Source organism: Cynocephalus volans, chromosome 7, assembly GCF_027409185.1.
Source record: "Cynocephalus volans isolate mCynVol1 chromosome 7, mCynVol1.pri, whole genome shotgun sequence".
NCBI lineage: Eukaryota > Metazoa > Chordata > Mammalia > Dermoptera > Cynocephalidae > Cynocephalus > Cynocephalus volans.
Genome location: NC_084466.1, coordinates 100,985,125 through 101,009,034, shown reverse-complemented (window position 1 = coordinate 101,009,034; position 23,910 = coordinate 100,985,125). Strand labels below are relative to the sequence as shown.

The 23,910-nt window shown below is 40.3% G+C and overlaps 1 non-coding gene across 1 annotated transcript; it reads left to right on the top strand.

Annotated features, from left to right (window-relative positions):
* Positions 1 to 210: 210 nt before the first annotated feature.
* On the top strand, positions 211 to 349 carry LOC134382907 (U4 spliceosomal RNA). The gene has a single exon (XR_010024151.1). It is a non-coding gene; the product is annotated as a U4 spliceosomal RNA (small nuclear RNA).
* The last annotated feature ends 23,561 nt before the right edge of the window (positions 350 to 23,910 follow it).

The following is a 23,910-nucleotide window of genomic DNA, read 5'->3' as shown; positions in this document are numbered from 1 at the left end:
CATCTTTAACTGGGCGATTTTGTCACTACAAATTTACTCTGTGGATATACATCACAGTTTGTTCAAGGCAATCATTGCAGCATTGTTTGCAACAGAAAAAAAAAATTGAAAACAATCAAAATGTCCGTCAAGGTAGTGGAGAAGGGCAGTGGATGAATAAGTTACGACATTTGTAGGATGAACTACTATACAGCCGGTACAAAGCGAGTAAGCTTTGTGCAGTGGCAGGATCATAGCCAGTGAGGTTTCTCCAGGCGAGATATTGCTCACTGAAAATTATTTACAACACTCCGGCGTGACATCCTGCGGTATAGTCAGTATTGGCATTTTTTAACAGTCTCTACGGGGAGTGAAAAAATAAAATTTTTTAAAAATTCTAAAAAAGACTAAGATAGCTTTTTATGTGCAAGTATGGAAAGACTCTAAGATGTACAATCAAATGAAACACGGGTAATTATGGTATTACCTGTTTTGTGTAATTTTTACTAATATGTATATTAGCATTATGTTGTTTCTGGAGGGATACTCCTTTAAAAAGCAGGTAACAGTGTTCTTTTAGGGGAGAGAACTGGACAGGTACAGAAAGGACGCTTTTTATTTCATTCAGTTTATACCTTTCTGAACTGTTTGTATGAAGTCGATGTAGTTATCCCGCCATTTTCATTTTCTTCTTTTTGCTTTTCAGTATTTTTAAAAGAGCAAATACTATTCGTTTTATTTACATATGCTCACTGAAGAAAGCCTTTTTTTTTTTTTTTTTTTTTTTTTTTAAAGATGACCGGTAAGGGGATCTTAACCCTTGACTTGGTGTTGTCAGCACCACGCTCTCCCAGTGAGCAACCGGCCATCCCTATAAGGGATCCGAACCCGGGGTCTTGGCAATGTCAGCACCGCACTCTCCCGAGTGAGCCACGGGCGACCCTGAAAGCCTTTTTTTTTTTAGAAAGCCTAAGATAACTAGATAGATAAGTATATAGTAGAAATCACATAGAACCGTTTAACAGAGTTAAAGCTACGTGGACCTCAAGACCCACAAGGTCAGAGGCCCAACCCCAGGGCTGGGAACGCAGGAAAACCACCCGGGGTCCCCCGGCCCGGGAGGCGTCTCTCGCCCCAGCACTACAACTCCCATAAGGCATCGCGGGAAGTGTGGTCAAACGGCGACGGGAGGCGTGCCAGCTACTTCCGTCCTCCGGGGAGCCGTCCCTCGGGAAGTGCCATTTTTACATCAAATACCTAGTTTGGAAGTGGGAAGAGAAAAGCAACTAAAACTCAGCCGAAACGGAAAGGAGGAAGTCCGGAAGATAAGAGCCTGCACGCCGGGAAACTCCGAACGAGGACGGAAGTTGGCCAGCCCTGGGGGCTCTGCGCGGCTCCCGGAGTCGCATTCAGAAGTGCGCGGCCCCGGCCCCTCCTTTTTCCTTGCAGTCTGCGGCCACATGAAATCCGCGCCTTTTCCTTTCGGTTCTTCCGAATCTGAGCTTCCAGGGGGCAAAGCCCAAGTTCCAGAAACTGCCTGAAACCAGTGTGATTTCCCACAACGCAGGTTCCCGCTCTCGGTTCAGACGGGGATCCTGGGCACCAGTTGGGCTCTCTGATGGAAAGGCTGTGGATTCCAGCTTAGCTCCCTGTTCTCAAGGCCTGCTCCTCAGAATCTACTGATCTCTTCCATCTTGAGATCCAGTAGAGGGCTGGCTGGTTACTTAAATCGATTAGAGCGTGTATTGATAATACCGAGGTCTACGGTTCGATTCCTGTTACCGGCCAGCTGCAAAAAGTCCAGTAGAAAGAAAATAGAACCTTGCAGGACCTTAACCTCACTCTGTTTCGGTCCGTACATTTGTAAACAGCCCAATAAAATCCTTCCCTGGCTGCCAGAGCAAAACAGTCCTGACTCAAGAACAGGATGTATCAAAAGGAGTCTTTCTGTTAAGTCAGACATAGAATAGGTTTTGTAAATGATTCTTCAAAGGCTGTTGAATATTGTTTTGAAGTTATAATCAGGTGCGATGACAAATGTTGTTAATCTCATTTTTAAGAATAGTAGCTGAGCGGGATGTTGATGGTGGGGGAGGTTGCAGGGGAAGGGGAGACTGGTATATGGGAACTCTACTTTCCACTCAGTGTTGCTGTGAACCTAAGCTGCTCCGAAAAATGAAGTTTATTAATCTTTTTAAATAGTAGGAATGGGAAGTATAATAACCATGTGTCAAAAGACAAAACTACAACAAATTTAAAGATCTTAATTGGCTTTTATTTGCGATTCTAGAATCAGGCAGCACCTCATTCTATAAAATAAAAGGAGTGTTCCTATGAGCTGAGCAGGAGGTTGGCTCTATAGGCACAAAGGGGCTAAGAAAGCAGACACAGAACAAAATGCAGATTGGTCATTTCAAAGTTACTTTTCTTGTAAAGATTAAAGCAGAGAGGACATCTTTATCATACCAGCTAAAACTGGCCTGTTTGGGTATTTGGCTATTATCTTTCTGTCTCCTGATTTCTTGGAAAGTCAGATGAACAACTTAGTTTGTGCTTGGTGGTATGGAACTTCAGTTGGGCCTAGTGCAGGAGCTCGGTCCAAATCAGTGGCCTCCTATAAATTTCATTTAACAAATTGTGGTTGAGCTCCTACTATGTGCCAATGGTGAAGCTAGGATTTGACTCCAAAGCCATAGTGAGGAAGTGTATAAAACACTACATCAAATTATCTGGCCAGAATTTTGGCATATTAGAAAATGCACTGACTCTTAGTATCAGCTCTCCACGGACTCCTTGCTGAGCCATCCTTCCATCCTTCCTTATTTGTGAAGGATATTGAACTAGAGCAATGATTCTCCAATTTAAAAGTGGACATGAATCACCTGGAGTTCTGGTTAGGATGCAACCTCACCTTTTGGGTATCTGGGTGAGGTCTGAGATTCTACATTTCTCACAAGCACCCAGGTGAGGTTCACCCTGATCCAGAGACTACACTTGGACCTCTGAGATCTCAAGCTCTAGCACTCATACTCAATCATTCTTTCCCTCTAACCTTAGTACTTTTACTCTCAAGGAAATATTAAAGTATCTGTCAAAATGGAGAGTGATTAAAGATTCCTATCTGAAGCAAAAAAAAAAAAAAAGACTACTTAAATTATAATAATAATGTCTCTGGAAGGATACACCAGAAACCCATAAGAGTACTTGTCTTCAGGGACAACTAGAACAGGATGATGACCTAGTACAACTAGATGGCGCTAGTACAGCAATGAGAGGTAAAGATTACCAGGTACTTTACACCTTTCTAATTTTTACTATGTATATGTATTTTCTAATTTTTTATTTTATTGTACTGATCATAGAAAAGTGTTTAGTATGCCATTTGTTAGTAAAGGAAGAATTCATGAAATTAATACTTTGGGTCTACTATTACTATAACAGATTTATTTTAAACAGATTGAAATTCACTTGTGCATGTCTGGGAAACAAGCACTTCAATATCTCCCTGCCATTTCAGCTTTTTTCCTTTTCCAAGTAGAATTACAGTACAGTATATTAGTAATCTGGTAGTAACCAGATACAATGGTAGTTAAAAGAAAATAGTTACTTAAGGGCATGAAACTGGACCAAACCACTAATGAGATAACTTCTAACAGTAAGATCTTTGATTCCTATGAGTTCTGATTCCCAGAACCTAGACCTATGGTCCTCTCGTCTGGCTACACATTACAATCACCTAGTGTTTTATGTGGTTAAAATTAGGAGCTGATCAAAAGTATGATTTCACAAATCACGTGGTATATTGCCATACAAAGAGAGGGTTTTTTGTTTTGTCTTTTGTTGGGGTTTTTTTGGATTTTTCTTGGCCGCTGTCTGGTACGACAAAGAGTTTTGTTGTTTTTTTCAAATGCTTGAGGAGGGAGAATATGAGAACAAATCTCACAGGGAATGCACTCCATATACAAGGTAAAGTAAGCACATATTGAGTAAGTTCCAATTTTATTAAAAAGTTTAGTAGTTCAATTAGGATAGAAGCTGGCCTCTGTGGATGTAACGTCTAGCTGAAGTTTGAGTCGTACCTTCCTAGAAGAGGTTCTCAGAAGAGATGGCTTGACGAACACAGCAAAGATCCGTGATAATTCCCAAGATCTCTTGATGCTAGAAAGTCAAGTATTACCAGTATTGTAAGTACAGTGTTGCTGGTATTGACAAGTGAGGCTTTGGAGAATGGCTTGAGGGTTAACGGAGAGTAGCCCTGCCACACACAGCCTAAGCTCTCAAAGCATCTGTCAAAATCCTGGGTTTATATATATGTGTTTTGAAGTCCAGTAGTTGAGGCTAGTAACTCATATACGTGGTCTGATAAGGTGTGACGTAGCATCCTTAGGGAGGGGGAGTACACTCCATGTTCCCATCACAGCAAAATGTTTGTCACTCACATAGCAAACTATGTAAGTGTTTGGAATCATTTCAAAGCTATATAACACTTGGACCCTCCTGCAAACCAATTAAAAGGGAGTCTCAGGACAGGGCATGGGCATGGGTATTTTTTTTTTAAAGCTTCCCTCAGTGATTTTAATGTGCAGCAAAGTGCCAACAAGTATGTTAATCTGATAAGAAATATTATTAACTGAATAAAAACAAGAGCTTTTGATGAATACTTTCTATGTCCTAGGCCTTGTCCTCTGTGGTAAATTCAGAGAATCTATTTGATTTGGTGATAAATTCACAGATACCATATGATTCTGTGAAAGCCCACATTTGCCAAATGAATGTCTGCCAAAAGGAAGTGAGATATAAATATAGAATAATATTCCTGAGCAGACTGATGGCTCACCAAAAGCTCTTTGAGAACATGTGTAGAGTTCTTAATCCTGTTCCTGATGCCAGTTGTAAAGCTACTCGACCACGCCAGTTGTTAGGCTTTTTTACCTGCCGGTAATACTGCACCAACTGGGCCGATCGTCGAGCTAGGGCTGGGTCTAGAGCTCCCAGACCCCTCAAGCTTTTTCAAAGACTGGGTCACAAACCCTTCACATGCCAGGCTGGGTCACCAGACCCCTTACACGCAGGTCTATGAGCTAGGTAACTGGCAAACAGGTCCTTGGAAGCCACAGGTTGGAAAGCATGGCCATGTGTGGCGGCAGCCACCTGGGGTAGACGCCTACCTGCCTGCTTCACCAAAACTCTCTAGAACACAAGAATAGCAACAAAAATAAAAAGATACATTGGCACGCATGGGCACCAACCACACGCATTTGCGCGCGCGCGCGTGCGCGCGCGCGCGCACACACACACACACACACACACACACACACAGAGTTTGCTTACAAAGGATGTGCTGAAACACACCCAACTGGACCCAAGGTGAGGGCCCTGACCAAAATATTCTATTTTCCCAACAACATGGCATGTGCCTAATGCAGTGGGAGGTATAAAAAGAATCTATCTTAGTGGGTTCTCCCATAATAAACTTGCATTAAAAAGAGGCAAGAATGAACTTGTGACCCACAGATCAAATCAGGCTTCCCAAACCACGTTCCTAAAAAAATTGTGAATTAGTTGCCAACATTTTAAAATTGGGAGAGTTTACATAAAATCCTATACTACTACCTGCTCTTGAAAAATTGATAGATCTGACAACTTTGGATCCACTTGCCCTTCCTGGTAGCAACGTTTGCGTGGAGCTGAGCTGGGAATAGCCTCCTCTAGACAGGGCCTGTGCCTTGAGTTTGTAACAGTCCCCTGTTGCTCTCTGACAGTAAGGCCAAGTATCAGTTGTCACGAATTATCACAATGTCACTAATATTTTTATGATAGTATTAAGAGCAAAGTGAAAATGTAGAAAAACAAAAGATAGAGCAAGAAGGCCCCAGATTTCAAGAAAAAATAGAAGAGGACATATTCCTTTCGGAAAATATATCAAATTTTCTGTACTCACATGCTGGCCCCTATAGACATGTGAATTTGTGACCCATAATCCGATAACCCAATAAATGTCAGCTATTATTATCCTGGGCAGGAAATGCATATCCTGGGTGAGTTAAGGACTAGACGAAGTGAGTTTTTGAAGAAGCAATGTAGACAGGCTGGCCATTTAGCTCAGTTGGTTAGAACATAGCCTTGTACACCAAGGTCATGGATTTGGATCCCCAAACCCTGTACCGGACAGCCACCAAAACAAAACGAAACAAACAACAAAAAAAGCTATGTAGAAGTTGTGAGCTGGCCAAGAAGGGAGGGAGAGGTGGCTTTGTCCAGGTGGAGAGAGAAAAGGCAGTTATAGGCCTGAGCAAAGACTCAGAAGAGATGGTGACCAGGGTATGAGTGTTTAAGCCATACAGTTTCAAGACAATTGCACTGAAAAGTTTTCCCGATATTTTAATTTTTAAAACTAAAGACTGCTGGCCCCCACTTCACAATGTATAGTAGGTGACTGTGTAATTACTATAGAGATTTTCGGATTTTTCCCGTCTACCACTTGGCAAAGATAACATGATTTCACAAATTCCAACTTCTGCTAAGTGTTTCGGCGTTCTATTAAAGATATATTAGTTCTCACTATCAGATGCTTATGCTTGGACACAGCCCCCAGAACTACCTCATTATTGCCACTAGAGGGACTAGAACCAAAGGAGTCATCAAGCTTCTGGGTACAGTATTTACTTTCCGTGATTCCTCCTCCACTCCGTATTAAAAGTTTTCTTTGAAACATATTTCTTATTTTATGCATTTTAAAATGCTTTAAAAATCCAAAGCCTACTCAAAGATAGAAAATTAAAGAGTCCTACTAACCTTCATTTCCAATTCCCACCCACAAATAGTCACTGTTTATAACTCTTGTGTATACTTAGAGATTTTCAATTTGTATACAAACGTATGTTCATTCTTTTATTTATTTTATTTATTTTTTGGGGGGGGCCACAAGTCAAGTCTTAATACATTCAAAAAGACTAAGATCATAGAAAATATGTTCTCTGACCACAATAACAGAAGGAAATTTAGAAAATTCACAAATGTGTGGAAATTAAACAACACTCTCCTTAATAAACAATGGATAAAAAGAAAAATCACAAGGAAATTAGACAGTACACTGAGATAAAAATCAAAGCACAGCATATCAAAATTTATAGGATGCAGGTCTCATGCAGTGCTTAGAGGAATATTTATGCTTGTAAGCACCTATATTAAAAGTAAGAAAAATCTCATATCAGTAATGTAAACGTCTACATTAAGAAAATAGAAAAAGTAGAGCAAACTAAACCAAATGCAAATATAAGTAAGAAATAACAAAGATTATAACAGAAATATATGAAATAGGGAACTAAAAAACAATAGAGTTAATCAACAAAACCAAAAGTTGATTCTTTAAAAAGATCAACAAAATTTGCAAACCTTTATCTAGACTGAGCAAGAAAAAAAGAGAGAAGACTGAAATTAATAAAATCAGAAATAAAGCAGGGGCATTTTCACAAAGTCATTATGGGCTTTTTGTGGTAGTAAGGCTTAGTTTCTTTCTCTTATTTGCATTTTTGTTCTACTAGGTTTTGTTCTTTCTTGTGTACTCGTGGTAGTGATTATCATTTTTCACATTCCAGATGCAGGACTTCCTTGAGGATTTCTTGTAGGGCTGGTTGTGTGGTGGTGAACTCCCACAGTGTTTTTGTTTATCTGGAAAATACACTATTTTTCCCTCATTTCTGAAGGATAGCCTTGCTGGGTATAGTATTCTCAGCTGGCAGTTTTTTTCTTTTAGTATTTTAAATGTATCATCCCATTTTCTTCTGGCCTGTAGAGTGTCTGTTGAAAAATCTGCTGTTAGTCTGATAGGGGCTCCCTTATAGGTGACTTGATGCTTTTCTCTTGCTTCTTTTAAGATTCTCTCTTTTTCTTCGATCTTTGCTGGTTTGACTATAATGTGTCTTGGAGAGGGGCTTTTGGGATTGATATGTCTGGGGATCTTTGAGCCTCCTGTGAATCTGAAGGTCCATATCTCTCCCTTTACCTGGGAACTTTTCCATTATTATTTTGTTAAATAGGTTTTTCATACCTTTCCTTTCTCCCCCCCTTCTGGAACACCCATGATTCAAATGTTTGTGTGCTTAAGGTTGGTGACACCCACCAAGTAATGATTCCCCAATCTAAGTCCTCTCCATCACTATGTTTGAGATTACCCTGTTCATTTCTGTGCTTGCCTTTTTACTCAGTACTAAAATGTAGCCTCCATGAGAGCAAGAGTCTTGGCTGCCTTGTTTACTTCCATATCCCTAGTGCCTAAAACACAAATTAGGAATTGAAAAGTATTTAGCTGAAAAAAAATGATGGAAGTATGCTGTATATACTATTCTGCAACTTGTTTTTTTTAATTTAATGTATCTTATACAAGTGATATTTTACTTATGTGGATAGGCTTCCTTCTATTATTTTAGTCATATTCTTAATTTTTTAATTTAATTTTCTTTAGGTCAGTCATTCATGTGGCTCAAAAGTAAAACAATATGACAAGGTATTCAGTGAAAAATCTCACATCCACATCTATCTCCCATCTGTCTATTTCCCACTCAACCAGATAAGCATATAGTTTATTGTGTATCCTTTATGCAAATACATACATATATATTCTTATTCTTATAATCCTCCCTTTTTGCACAAAATGTCTGCATGTCATGTGTACTGTTCTGCATAGTATTCATAATTTTAACATTCTTAACAGCTTTGTGGTACTCATAATTTGTGAATTATTCATAAATTTCATAAATTCTCTATTGATAGACTTTTGATTGTTTCCAGTTTTCATTATTGTAAACAATGTTACAGTAAGTATATTCATGCTTGATAAATGTACAGTAGAATAAACACCTGGAAGTGGAATGGCTAAATCTAAAGGTAAGTGTACATTGAATCATGAAGGATCTTACCAAACTTCTTTCCAAGAGGGTTGCCTCAATTTATACTCCCACCAACAGTGTACAAGAGCACCAACTTCCCTGCACCCTCATTAAATAGTTTTATTTATATAGAATTCTCATACCATACAATTCTCCCATTTAAAGTGTATAATTCAATAGTTTTTAGTATATTCACAACCATCACCACAGTCAATTTCAGAATATTTGCATTACCTCAGAAAGAAACCCCATACCCTCTAGTTATCACTTCCCTATCTCCCCATTACCCCCAGCCCTAAGCAACTGATGGATTTTGGACGTGACTGGCAGCCCCGGGCTGCCAGTCACTTTGAGTGCTGCGCAGCAGATTCTTTTCCTTTAATAAAGCTTGAATGGTACCCAGCATCTCAGCTCACTTTCTTTCAGCAACCACTAATCTACTTTCTGTCTATAGATTTGCCTTTTCTGGACATTGCATATAAATGGAATCATATAATATTTGGTCTTTTGTGGCTGGTTTCTTTCACTTAACGTTTTCAAGGTTCACCCATGTTGTAGCATGTATGGGTACTTCATTCCATTTTATGACCAAATAATATTCCATTGTATGGATATGCCATATATTTTTTTTATCCATTCTTCAGTTATGGATTTTTGTGTTGTTTCCATTATACATATTTTTGAAACACATAGAATTTTAGAGCAGGCAAGGACCTTAGAGTTGTAAAAATAAGACTACACATAGTCTCCTTCATTACTACAACTGAGTAGTCAAGTCTGGTGGGTAAGACATTAGGCTTAGAAGCACAATACTAAAAATACCAACCTTGGCACAGGAGGTTTCTCTGTGTAATCTTGATATTTCTCTGCTATGAGCCTTATTTCCCAAATGTAAGCTAACTTCTACCTACACATCTACTAAGGAAGAATGAAATAGAGTCAAGCTCTTTAAATTGCTTGGAGAAATGCTTACCAACTCATTTAAAACTAGTATGCTCTATAAGCAAAAAGGGGTTGGCTGGTTAGTTTGGCTGGTTGGTGCACAGCCTTGTAACATCAAGGTCATGGGTTCAAATCCCTGTACCGGCCAGCCACCAAAAACAGAAAGAAAAAGAAATAGGGAAGGGGATGGAGCCAACTAATAAAGAAAATATGATACCATCTATGTAGTTCTTATGGAATATGTACCTTAAACATCAGTTATGTTCTGCTGTACCTACTCTTGAGTTCTTACCACAGACTAAATCAAGCAGTTTGACTTATAAATAGATAATTTATCTTAATAAATAAGGTAACTTAAATGCAATGAGCATTTGCCTAGAAGGTAGGCTATGAAGTACGTCAAAGTAGGGAATCACAGGCCATGCCCAGTAGAATTCACAAACCATGTTATTATAGTCTTTCTCAACACTGGTATTTTGGATGACACGAAATGTAGGAATGTTTCAAGCATCACAAGGCATTTAATCTTCCCGGTGCTCTGAACCAGTAAATACTAGTAGTGGTCCCCAGTTATCTTAACTATGGAAAATTCCCCTGTATATTTCCAAATGCTGCATAGGGGTGACACAGTATGGATGAAATCTTCTAGTCAAACTCCTGCATTTTATAGATGAGGAAATTGGGTTCCAGAGAAACCACTAAACCAAGTGTCTTTGCTCCTTTTCAAGTGCTTTTTCTGTTGTTTTATATAACATTTGCTCTTCACTCTCAGCGAAAGTTAAAGGAGAAGCAGTTCTCCACTGGGATCCCACCCCTACCTGCCCGTATCTTTCTTGCCTTTCTGCTCTATCCCTTTGTTTCCCATTTTGTGACACAGTAGGTTCAAGAGTTAGACCATTTCATCCGTTTATTTTAACAAATATTTACTGGACACCTAATGTGTTCCAGGCTCACAGCTAGGAGCCAGGAATACTGTGGTGAACAAAACAGACATGGCCCTCACTCTCATGGGTAAGTGGAAGAGACTGACAATTTTCAAGTAGAATAAACACACGTAAATATATAATTGCTCATTTCGACAATGGCAGAAATGGAAAGAACCCAGGCAAAATACAATTTAGGACTGGAGGCACCAAGGAATGCTTCTCAGAGGCAATAACATTTGAGACAATGCCTGAAGGTAAGGAGGAGTTAACAGGGGAATAGGTCGTGTAAGGACCTCGAGCAGGAAGGAGCCTAGGAAAGGAGACCGGTTACTGGAACACCATCATAGTGAGCACCAGGGTAGAGTTGGGAGACAATGCTGGAGGATTAAGAGGGATTCAGGGCCTTACTGACCACGGGGAGAAGTCTAAGTCATATTCAAACAGTAATAGGGAGCCATTAAAAGGTTTTCAGCAGAGAACTAACGTGATCCTAGTTGTATTTTTAAAAAAGATCCTTGTACCAAGGTCCAGAGTTCGACCCCTGTGCCAGCCAGCCGCCAAAAACAAATAAACACAAAACAATTTAAAAGAAAAATCACTGTGAGAGTGTGTGGTGTGTGATTCCTTTTCAATGAAGTTCAGTAACAGGCAGAACTGATCTATGAGGATAGAAGTCAGAAGAGTAGCTGCCTATGGGGAAAGGGGTAAGGATTGACTGTAAAGGGCACAAAGAAACTTTCTGGGGTGATGGAAATGTTCTAAATCTTGATTGGGGTGGTGTACTCACTATCGAAATGCATCAAAATGTAAGTTAATATTTGAGCATTTCACCGTACATACATTTTACATCAGTTAAAAAATAGAGATCACTCTGACTGCAGAGTTACTTGAATGGAGCAGTGTCAGATACAAGCTACATACAATTGAGGTTACAAAGTTCTTTAAGAACTTGAGGCCCAGAGAGATTAAGTCAGAGTCTCTCAGGCCTCAAAGCAGCACTTAGTTCATTTAAAGCTATTGTGATCTGTAAGAAAAAAGGGGAAGAATAAAGAAATACAATACCTTCTTCATATTTCCTGTGGACTAGATACTGTACTCGAAATATCAATTATACCCTGATACCACATCTACCCTTAAGTACTTATGGCAGACTAAATCAAACAGTTTGGCTTAGAAAATGCTAACCTAAATGCAATGAGAATTTGCATTGAAGGTAAGAGGTGGCCATCCCAGCCTTCTTCAAAAGCAGACTTCACTGCACAATGGAATAAGCTGAGCAGCTTTTAAAATACGGATACCTGGGTCCCACCATGAGAGATTCCAAAGTAGTTAGTCCGAGGTGCGGCGTGAGCATCGAAGTTTTTAACAACTCGCCTGAGAATTTTAATAATCAGCCAAAGTTGGAAACCACTGCTGACCCAGTTCCATCCTGATTCCATTCTTCTGTCTTCAAAGATAAACTAAGCATTTTTGCCAAGGGCCTTAGGAACTGCCATTGTCTTCTACAGGATTATTTAAAATAAACTTTAAGATTCTGCATTTAGATTTAGATACCCTCCCAATCCCAGGTGTGTAACCTGGGCCACACAGGGGCCTTCGGGCCTTAAGGGCTGACCTGGCCTCAACCCACCCCCGCCCCCTTCTCACCCCCAGCCCTGACCCCTGCTTTTGGGGCTCTGAGGCTGACAGGAGATCTGCTGCTCTTGATATAATTCTTGGCAGCTCAGTGCCCCACCCTTTGGCAATGCCCTGGGTTTGCATTTGAGTGTTTTCAGATAGACCTTCTTCCAGCTCTCCTGGCTAAGGTTGTGTGTCTCCTATATCCAGCTCCCTTTGGTTTAAGAGGGAATGAATGAATGAGAAAATAACAAACCGCTCCTCTCCCTTTCTTTGCCCTGAATGCTTGACTGAAGAGTAAGAGAAGTAAAAATTCCAATTTGATGGTGGCAGTACTGAGCCACCAATTACATTACATTTATTACATTATGTTACATTACACCAATTACATTACATTACAGCCTCCAAAAAAGCAAAGCTGCCTCCTTCCATCCTGTTTCAGTTTTTTGTTTTAGTTTTTTTTAATTATAAAGGTATATTAGTTTTTGACACACACACACACACACACACACGCACACGCACACGCACACATACACACCTCTTTCAAAAAAGTGTCCCTAACTGGTTCAGGGTTTTCTGAAGTATTCTGATTTCCACCTGAGGGGTAGTTTACCACACTATTCATTTGTTGCCTACTTACCAAGTGCCAGGCACCCTGCTGAACACTGGCGACACCAGATCACTCCAAGTCCAGATGTTTAATTTACAGAATAAGGGGCTTTCCCCGAAACACTTAATTGAACTACAGTACTTTTCTTCCTTGGACAGTGAAGAAACACTGTTTGAGAATTTGGGTTATAAGACCATGACATCTTGTGATATAAGAATATTAATGACTATTCTTTTGAATGTGTAAATTTGGAAATAATGCAAGTTTCCCAAACTAAAAAATTCATCAAGGCTGGTCCATTAGCTCAGTTGGTTAGAGCACAGCCTTATAAACACCAAGGTTAAGGGTTTGAATCCCTGAACTGGCCAGCTGCCAAAAAAGTAAATAAATAAATAAGCCAAGTTTCTAAACAATAAGTAAATAGATAAATAATTCATCAAGAATGACATGATTTCAAAGCTGGGGAGCTAAGTTTATTGAAAATACTACTGTTGCTACTTTATTTGTTTTGGGGTTTTTTGGGGGGGTCTGGCCAGTACAGGGATCCAAACCCATGGTCTTGGAATTATAAAGCTTCACTGTTGTTGCTACTTTAGCTGCTAAACAGAAATTGTTTTGCTACAATCCTTTATCCAAATTAATCTTGAAAAATGTGAAGTTTGAATTGACATGAGATCTTCACGTTGTTTAAAACAAGACGGTCCTATGTCCAAATTTTCTATACATGAATCTATTTCCCCATCTGGACCTTGAGTTCCTGGATCTCAGGAATCCACCTCCTATGTCAGTATCTCCTCCAGCCCCACTGTACTCCCCACCCCCAACATACACTCTCCAAAGAAATACAGAGACTTTGCTCAAGGTTTACAAATCTATGTTGAATTTAGAGTGCTTAAAGGGGGGTGGTTAATTTCACGTGGTAATCTGCCTTTCTGAAGTAATGAGACAGTAAAAGATGGCCTACAGCAAATAAATACAATGGAGAATTAGGAAGAAAGAATTTGACAGCAGTTATCCTGCCCTGTCCAGGCAGAGGGACCCTATTGCCCATTCAGAGGCTAATGTCTACTGAGCAGCTAGTGTCTGCCCAGTCTGGTGCTAAGGGAGGGGTGGACAGGAAGGGAAACAAGATAATAAAATGCAGTTTTTGACTGAGAAGAATGTATATTCTAGGGCCAAGTTCTTCAAACTGGAGAACGGGAAGATTTTCCAGGAGATATGTAGGCGTGTAGAATTTTAAGTAACTCTATTTCCACACCCTCAACTTCCATATGTACTCCCCCCCATGGCAGGGCTCCTTCCCCATTACCCCTTCAAAAGAGCACTTATTTCACATTACAAAGAAAAGTCACTCCCCACCTCCATCCTGAATATGACTGCAGTGTGACAATGTCCCAGGCGTGAGAATTTCTAAGATGCTAAACCAGTGGACAATTGGAAATTGTTGTGAGGCTGCCACATGGAAAAGGAGCCAGAATACACAATTGAGAATTTAAAAGGGGGTCTTTATTGGCCGGCCAGCGACTGTCCCTCCAAGAAAGTCTCGGAAGAGAGCAGCCCTGACTTGAAGTTTAGAGGGGTTTTTTAAAGGTGTGTTTTTACATTAGTCACACAGTTAAAATTATCAAATTTTATATAAGTCACACACTTATAGTTATCATATAGTCACACACATACACACATACCCTCCTGGCGTGAGGAGGGGGTTTGGGGAGGCCTAGTGCAAGCTGATAACAGAAGCTGAAACAAGCCCATTAATTGCTCAGGGGTAGTGTGGGTCGGGAACAGCAAGCAAAATTCAAACTTCTCTAAGTGCAGGCTAATATTTAGCTTTTAACTTCTATCAAGGGAGCTAAAGAGCTGAGGGGGGTTTTCAAACAACAACATTTTCTAAGCAATTCAAACACTATTTAAACTTAATCAATCTACCTTGTCACACAGCAAGCAGTTTCACAAAAGTGAATTGTGTATGTTATGAAAGTGGGGGTCACCCTATCTCAAAATGGCCTCCTTAATGATAGTCACATGTCATAAAGCCTCCTTAGAGAGTCTGCCTTCCCTAGACATAAACATATTTTTGTCTGGGGAAGGCAGACACTGTAAGGATTTATAAATGGGGTATATTGATTTCGTTGGGATGTTTTGAAATAATTGTGGAAGAAGGCAATGGGAATAGTAGCGGTTCTTTTTTTTTTTTTTGGCAGTTTGAACCCTGGACCTTGGTGTTATCAGCACCACGTTCTAACCAAGTGAGCTGACTGGACAGCCCTTCAATTATTTTTAAAGTTTAGAATTTTTTTCTTTTCTGGAAGCTGGCCAGGATGGGGATCTGAACCCTTGACCTTGGTTTTGCAACACCAAGTTCTTAACCAGCTGAGCTAACTCGCCAGCCAAGTCTACTTCTTTTATCTCTCGATGTATTTCCAAGAATGCACTGTTCATGAAGGCAAGTCTGTAGAAACAAAAAGAGCCTCAGTAAGAAATACTGCGAGGCTTAACACAGCTTTTTTTTTTTTCCTTTTTGCTGCTGGAACAGGGATCAAACCCCGGACCTTGGTGTTATCAGCACCGCACTCAACTGAGTGAGCCACGGGCCAGCCCTTCATGATTCACTTTTAATGAATGAAATTATTTTATGATTCTTATTTAATTATTCCTAAAACTCAAATACCAGAGATCAATATGCACACATACATTCACTTAGGTATACCACATCTTATATCATACCTCTAGCTTTATGAACAACATAATTTTAGCTGTGCATTATATTGTATTATTATAAGTTAAGAAAGTGTCAGATTCAGAATCATGTTTTATCACTTAAAATAAGAGATTAATTTATGTTAGACTAGAGTTGATTTAATCTTATTTTGCTGCTTTTAGTAACCTATTTTATATGACACATCCTCATAAAATGTTTTTCATAATAGTTCTTAAAGTGCACATTAACATAATTTTCTGTCGAAAAGTGAAGACTCAGATAAAAACTAAATCTAATTTTGATAATTAGATTGGTAATGAGGACCAGCTCTACTGTTGGAGTGAGCAGGACTGAAGCCACATTGGGACCTAAAACTGCCTGGGCTTTGGGGGTGGGGGGGAATTTTTAAAGAACAGTTTTTTTCTCTCCACTCTTTCTTCCCATCCCCTGACTTTCTTATCTTGCTAGGAAAACAAGGCCAAGAAGCTAATTAGTAGTTTGCAAAGCTAATAGGCTTTTCTTTGAGACTTGTAGAGTTTCAAGAAATGATCAAGGCCAAACGACTGAAGCTGACCTTGGGCACCAGCCAAGTGCACCAGCGCAAATCAGAATCTTGCAGGGTCCTGAGATCACAGCAAAGATGAGAACAGAAACCAGACGAGGCCTTGGCGAGACGTTGTACCTGACCCGTAGACACGAACCCCTCAGAGCTCACGTCTCCTTCTCTCCTGCTTTTCACCTCCCGCATTCCATTCCCTCAACCCCTCCTTCAAAAAGTAAATCTAAATCTTGGAGATGGGATAGCCTACTGTCTCCTTCAGCTGAATACATCTGCTTTTTTAACACCAACCATTTGACTTCTGAGTTTTGTTTTGTTTTTTTTCTTCTCAAGGGGGTGGGCAGCCAGACCGGAGTCTGGTAATAGATTCTGGCAAGTCGAGCTAAGAGCTGAGCACCTTGGGCGGCCTGGCCCCCCACTTTGGTGGGAGCGAGGCTGGGCCCATCTGTGGGTGCCAACCACCTGTGGCAGGCCAACCCCAAAGCTGGGATTCTAGACATGCTTCCCAGCAGCTGCCAGACCTCATTTGTTCCAGGGAGGGCTCTCTACATTCCATCAACAGCGTTAACCACCTGCCTTTTGGTTGATGAAGAAAAGCAGTGTTTGTGAAGAGCTGATGGGCTCTTTCGAGGAGCTGCCGGGCTGAGGGAATCGACAGACTCTAGGATTGGGTAAGTTTGCCCCAGCGTGCACTCTCGAAGACCTCTATGCACACTGTTTCTTAGGAAAAGGTACCATTAGTGTGGAATATGACTTGTTGAAACTCAGACCACCCATCTGTCTGGAGGAGTGCTCCGTTTGGTGTGTGGGTGTCTTGGTGTGCACGCCAGAAGCTGTTTGCCCGCACCGTTTGTTTATGAGCAGCCTGGTGTTTGGAGACAGCTGTAGGACATAGAAACCAACATTCTGTCTTTTGGAAGCACTTCATCTGTTTGTTTGACTTTTCTGTGTGTGTGTGAATGTAAAGCAAAACTGATATCATGGGTAATTTTTCCTCTATCCCACCTCAAAGTCCTTAGGGCTGTATTCTGGAAGATTGGCCAGCTTTTAGTTATGCACCCGTGACTAAGAAAGGAATGGGGTCCTATTGCAATAATGTGTGACTTATCTGTGTGTTAGACCCTGGAGAATGGTGGCCACTAAATGGATCTCTTAATTGTCACACCTCGGTACAATTGGAATTGTTTTGCCAAAGACAAGGCAAATGGGATGAAATACCTTATGTTCAGTCTTTTATGCTTTTACATAATCAGGACTCTTCAGGAGGACGATCAGTTTCCAAATTAATGGTACAATGCGGTGGTTTCTCCAAACTATCTCTGATAAGCCATCTTGTTATCCTCCTTTACCAGATGGTAAGAATAAAAAGGGGAATGAAATGGAAAATCAATAGTTGTTAGAGGCTTTGAATCCTATGGGACCTGACGTGGCACCCCTTCCTGAGCCACTGTCTGAGGCACCTCAACTTCAAGTGGTGGCCCCAGAGCTTCCTGATGATGAGTTAAGTGGGGCATCAGCCCCACCCCAATATGACCAGGGCCCCGGAAAGGTCTTTTCTTCTAAGACCCAGCAGGGCACCCTTTCGACCCAGGTGAATTCCCGACCACAGGAGGGCAATTTCCCCTCCACTAATTCCCAGTTGGTGGACTGAATGCACATGGCCAGCCTGCAGGATTTTGCTAGGCATATGCACCTTTTTCTGTCATGGAATTGTTAAATTGGAAACATTCAAATCCTTCATGTAGAGATAATCCTCAGAAAATGACTGACCTCTTTACCAGTGTTTTTAATACTCATTGTCCCACGTGGGCAGATGTGCAGGCCTTAATGAACATTTTATTAACAGCTGATGAGAGGCAACATCACAGATAAGGCAAAAGATGAGGCTCACGGCCTCTGTCAAGAGGATCTTAATGGAACCCCAGATCCTGCAGGAGCTGTGCCCCTGGTTGAGCCTAACTGGGACCCAATTAATGATGGAACAGGAAGTCACTTTTGGTGACGGGTGAGGGGGTCTTGGGGCCCCACTAAACTTTCCAGAGCCACTAATTCTTTTCCCACAGGAGCTCTGGGTACGATTGGCAGTGGAGAACAAATTAATTGATTTTCTATTGGAGACTGGAGCCAGTCACTCAGCCTTAAACACTAAATTAGCTAAAAGTGCTGGGAAGACAGTTCCCACAATAGGGGTTAAAGGTAGGCCCCAACAAAAGCCTTTTCTTCAACCTCTAGAGTGCTATCTAAACGACGTGACATTGAGACACAGATTTTTGTGTATACCTGCGTGTCCCATCCCTTTCCCAGGAAGAAATTTGCTATGTAAAATGACTTTTTCTCCTAAGAAACAACATATGCAGATATGAGTGCCTCCCGAGCAAGCCTTGCAGTTCCAGATGCTCCTTGCTGGAGTCAGACCTCCAAAAGGTGAATAGTTTCCACCCGAGGTTTATGATCAAGCGAGTAAAACAGTTTGGGAAGATGGGATCCCTAGCCAAGCCAAAAATATAACTCTTGTATCTATAGAATGGAAGACAGGAGCAGGAGTTCCTTGGAAAAAGCAATATCCCCTGAAAAGGGAAGCCTTAGAAGGTATTCAGCCTGTGCTGCAAAAATTTTTGAAACATGGACTTACTTGGCCCTGCCAGTCTCCCTACAATACCCCTATATTGCCAGTAAAGAAGCCTCACACTAGGAAGTGTCACTTTATGCAAGACCGCAGAGCTATGAATAAGATGGTACAAGATATCCACACCACTGTTCCAAGTCCTTATACGTTACTGATGACCATGCTGAGAGATTATGGTTGGTTTTCAGTTTTGGATTTAAGGATGCATTTTTCTGTATACCAGTTGAAGAGGAGGCACGATTGTTGTTTGCCTTTGGATGGCAAGATCCAGAAACAAAACAAAACTGTTTTCCAATTTTGCTGGACTGTGTTGCTTCAGGAATTTGGAAATTCTCTGGCAATTTTGGCAAGGCGCTAGCTGGAGACTTAAGACCCCCCTCAGCTTGATGAAGGAATCTTAGTACAATATGTCGATGATCTGTTTGTTGCTAGCCCTACCTATGACAAATGCTTAAAGAACATTTGGCTAAATGTGGATATAAAGTTTCTTCTCCCAAATTCCAAATTTGTAAGGAAAAAGCTACCTTCCTAGCTTTCTCACTAAGTAAAGGAAAGCACAGTCTTCTCCTTGAAAGAAAGAAAACTATAGCAGCAATCAAGCCCCCAAGCAATAGGAGACAATTACGAGGGTTTGGGAGAATGACCAAATTTTATCACATCTGAATTCCAGACTATGGGCTAATAGTGTGACCCTTATATGAGGCATTGAAGGGGCTAGACACTGAGCCTCTGTACTGAACTAAAGAATACCAGCAGCCATTTGAAACCGTAAAGGAAAAATTGATGATGGCTCCTGCTTTAGGCCTTCCCAAGCCTTTCAACCTGCATGTACATGAAAAACAAAGTTTTGGACTAGGGGTTTTTATCCAGTTACTTGGAACTGTGCCCCAACCTATAGCATACTTCTTTAAACAGCTGGAACAAACTACCAAGGGATGGCCACCTTGTTTAAGGGCTGTAGCTGCCACCTGTGATGTGTTACAAGAAGCAGAAAAATTTACTTTGGGACAACCTGTTGCAGTGTGTGTGCCCCACCAGATACTGACTCTTTTAGAACAAGAAGGAGGTCGCTGGCTTACTGCTGGGCATATGGGCAAATACCAGGCAATTCTTTTGGATAATCCTAATGTAGTCTTACAGACAACCACCAACCTGAATCCAGCCACCCTGCTGCCTACCGATGACATAGAGGACAGCCTAATGCATGACTGCCTTGAGGTTATGAGTGCAATCTATTCCAGTGGGCTGGATCTGTTGGACCAGCTATTGCCTAACCCAGACTGGGAATGGTTCACTGACGGCAGCAACATCATGGAGCATGGACAATGTCATGCTAGATATGGAATGATGACTTTAACTGAGGTAATAGAGGCCCATGCCCTCCCAACTAGTACCTCAGCTCAGAAAACAGAGCTGATTGCACTTACATGGGACAAGGACTGCAATATAAGGGAATCCATCCTTTCAAGGACTGGCAAATAGATTTCATTCAGATGTCTAAGACAACAGGAAATTTTAAATAAATGCTTGTTATGGTGGATACCTTTTCAGGGTGGGTTGAAGCCCTACCCAACAAGAACAGAGAAGGCTTCAGATGTTGCCAGAATTTTATTAAAGGAAGTAATACCTAGGTTTGGCCTTCCAAGCACAATTCAGAGTGACAATGGACCAGCCTTGGTTTCAAAAGTCACACAGAAGGTAAGCAAGGTCTTACAGATTAAATGGAAACTACACTCGTCATGGAGACCTCAATCAATTGGTAAGACTGAGAATATGGACCATACTCTGAGAAAGACCATAGCAAAACTTTGTCAAGAGACTCATTTAACCTGGGAGAAGGTGTTGCCAATTTCCTTGCTTAAAGTCTGGGTTGCACCTAGAAATGGACTTAAATTGAGTTCTTTTAAGATTGTACATGAGAGACCCTTCCAGGCCAGGTTAGGATTACTAGATCCAGGGACAGAACATGACAATTATATCAGACAGTATGTACAACAATTATGTCAGGTACTGACCACTTCATGAGTTTGCTCTCTCGGGATCCCTTCTTCCACCTGATGAGCCTTTGCACTCTTTCCAGCTGAGAGACAAAGTCTTATTCAAAACCTGGAAAGAACAAGGTCCAGAACACCAGCTAGCAGGAAAAATGGCACCAGCCTTTTCATATCATACTGACAACTCATAATGCTTTAAAGCCTGCAAGAGTCAAAGCATGGATACATCACTCCAGAGTGAGGCTGGTTCCTGAAGAAAAAAATGATGCACCCAAGTCTGCCAACCAGTGGGCTTGTGAACCAGTTAAGCAAAACTTGTCTGTCTGTTTGGGTTTGAATAACTGAGTTTGTGCTTTTTTGGTCTTTAAAGACCTGATGACTAAAAAGAAAAAAAAAATTTCTGAGTTTCTACTGGTAAGCTTGAGAAATAGAGCTGGGATCCAGAAGAGTTATAATTGGCTAAGTCTCTGAACAAAATGTGTCTGTGCACAGAGTTTGGCAAGTGTTAAATCAAAAACCTATTAGGAAAAAATCAAGGTCATTTGGATATTTTGTTTTTCTTATATGATTCAGCCAGTCCTAGCTAAATGTAAGTATTTGAGAATTTAACCCAAATCTCGTTTGAAACTAAAACTGAAGAAAAAAAAGTTAAAAAGGCTATTTCAAAAATCAGACCACTATGAGAAATGTCTTCAGAATTATCAGCATAAAATTTTGCCTGGGTTTACTGGTCAAACAGGATTATATTTGTCTCTGCTAGATATTTTTAAAGTTAAAGCTCTGAACCTAGCCTATAACAGAATGATCTTTGATCATGCAATTTTTAGATAAATGAGGCTAATTTAGTATTGCTGATGAGAAAGGAATAAGGATGTAGGAAAAGAGGAGATATAAAAAAAGCTGTGGCTATGGAGATATAGTTGTGGTTAGGAAGGTTAAAAAAGAAAAGAAAATACTTTTATGTGAAAAAGCATCTTGTGTGGTGAACTTTTGTCCTATGGTTGGTTATTTAGGAAGTATAGGACAAAAGGAACTCTAAAGCATGTTGCGAAAGGTCTGAGTATGTCATAATAATGGTTTTTGAGGGGTGAATTTATGAAATATTTTACATGTGATCAATTTGGCTACAATTAAAAGGGAATTAGCTAAGTCTGTCTAAAGATATCCACAATCAGATTCATGGAGAAGACTCTAACAAGTACTCTTAAACACAAGTTTCAAATAACTTTAAGATCAATGGATAGAATAAAAGTTTTCAAAACTCTAATATGAAATCTGATGGGTTTATAAAATTGCTAGTTGAGTTCAAGCAAAGCAAAAATTAATTACATGAAGTTAAGTAACTGATAAAAATAATGTTTTGTAACTTTCATTGTTGTTTCTTTATTTAAATGCTTTGTTTTCCAGATTTAACAAAATTTTCTCTCTTAAGCTCACTATAACTTACAGCGATTTGGTAAAACGTACTTTATGACTTTATGAACAAAGACGGAAACATTTGCTTTTTTTTTTTTTCCTGTTTGATTCTTTCAAAATTTGAAAACTGTTGTATCCTTCTAATTTTTATGGCAATATGGTTATTTGCATAAGTGCAATAAGAATTTGCTCTCTTTATAACAGGATATAGTTGTAAAGATTGGTTATAAATATCATGTCCCTTCTAAGTTCCTGACCCCACTTCATGTTGCCCTAACTTGGCTTAACTGCTGTTTCATCTTTCCCCCTGATGTGGGACATGACTACCTGGGAATGAGCCTTCCCGGTGCTGAGGGATCTGTACAAAGAAAAGTGGAACCTTTTCAATCAGGAAATTGATCATCAATGCTTTCATCAGTAATATTTTGATTGAAAAGGGGGAAATGGGAAATGATGTCTCCTCTACACAAGCAGTCCTCTAAAGTTTCATCACCTTGAAGGAGATGCTCATGACTTGGATGACACATCCTGTTCCTAAACAAAGGACTTAAAATTTAATGTAGAGCTTGCTAACTCTGATTAAGCTACCTGCTGTCAACCAACTGTTAAGACAATAAATAAGCAAATGTCCTTGGTCCCTCTGCCACTCCAGTGGGTAACAAAAGCTATGTCCTCCATCGTGTCAAATAGTTCCATTCCAAATTAACCCCTACTATGCCCTGAACCAGCACAAAGTAGTAGGATGAGTCAGCAGCCCATTCCATAGAAATGGAAGGAACTATTGACAGTGGGGAAATTGCTGGAATGAGCAGGACTGAAGCCATGTTGGGACCTAAAACCGTCAGGGCTGCAGGGGGCCGGGGTCGGGGGTTAAAAATAAGTTTTTTTCTGTCCACTCTTTCTTCCCACCCCCTGACTTTCTTATCTTGCTTGCTAATTAGGAAAACAAGGCCAAGAAGCTAATTAGTAGTTTGCAAAGCTAATAGTCCTTTCTCTGAGATGTGTAGAGTTTTGAGAAATGATCAAGGCCAAACAACCAAAGCTGACTTTGGGCACCAGCCAAGTGCACCGGTACAAATCAAAATCTTGCTGGTCCTGAGATAATAGCAAAGATGAGAACAGAAACCAGACGAGGCCTTGGCGAGACCTTGTACCTGACCCATAGACATAAACCCCTCATAGCTCGCGTCACCTGCTCTCCTGCTTTTCACCACCCACATTCTATTCCCTCAACCCCTCCTTTTAAAACCCCTCAGTAAATCTAAATCTTGGAGATGGGATAGCCTACTGTCTCTTTCAGTACATCTGCTTTTTTAACACCAATCGTTTGACTTCTGAGTTCTTTTTTCTTCTCAAGGGGGCAGGCAGCCAGACCTGAGTTCGGTAACACTACTAGTTAGATTATGTGTTAGATAGTGTCTATGTCCACACTGCCCAATACAGGAGCCATTAGACATATGTGGTGAATGTAACTGAGGAACTGAATTTTTAATTTTAAATTTAAAAACCAAAGCTGTGTAAATTTTATTGTATTGATTATATGTTGAAATGATATTTTAATATATTGATTCAAATGAAATGTATTATTAAATTAATTTCAGTTGTTTCATTTAACTTTATTAATGTGGCTATTGGAAGAATTAAAATTATAC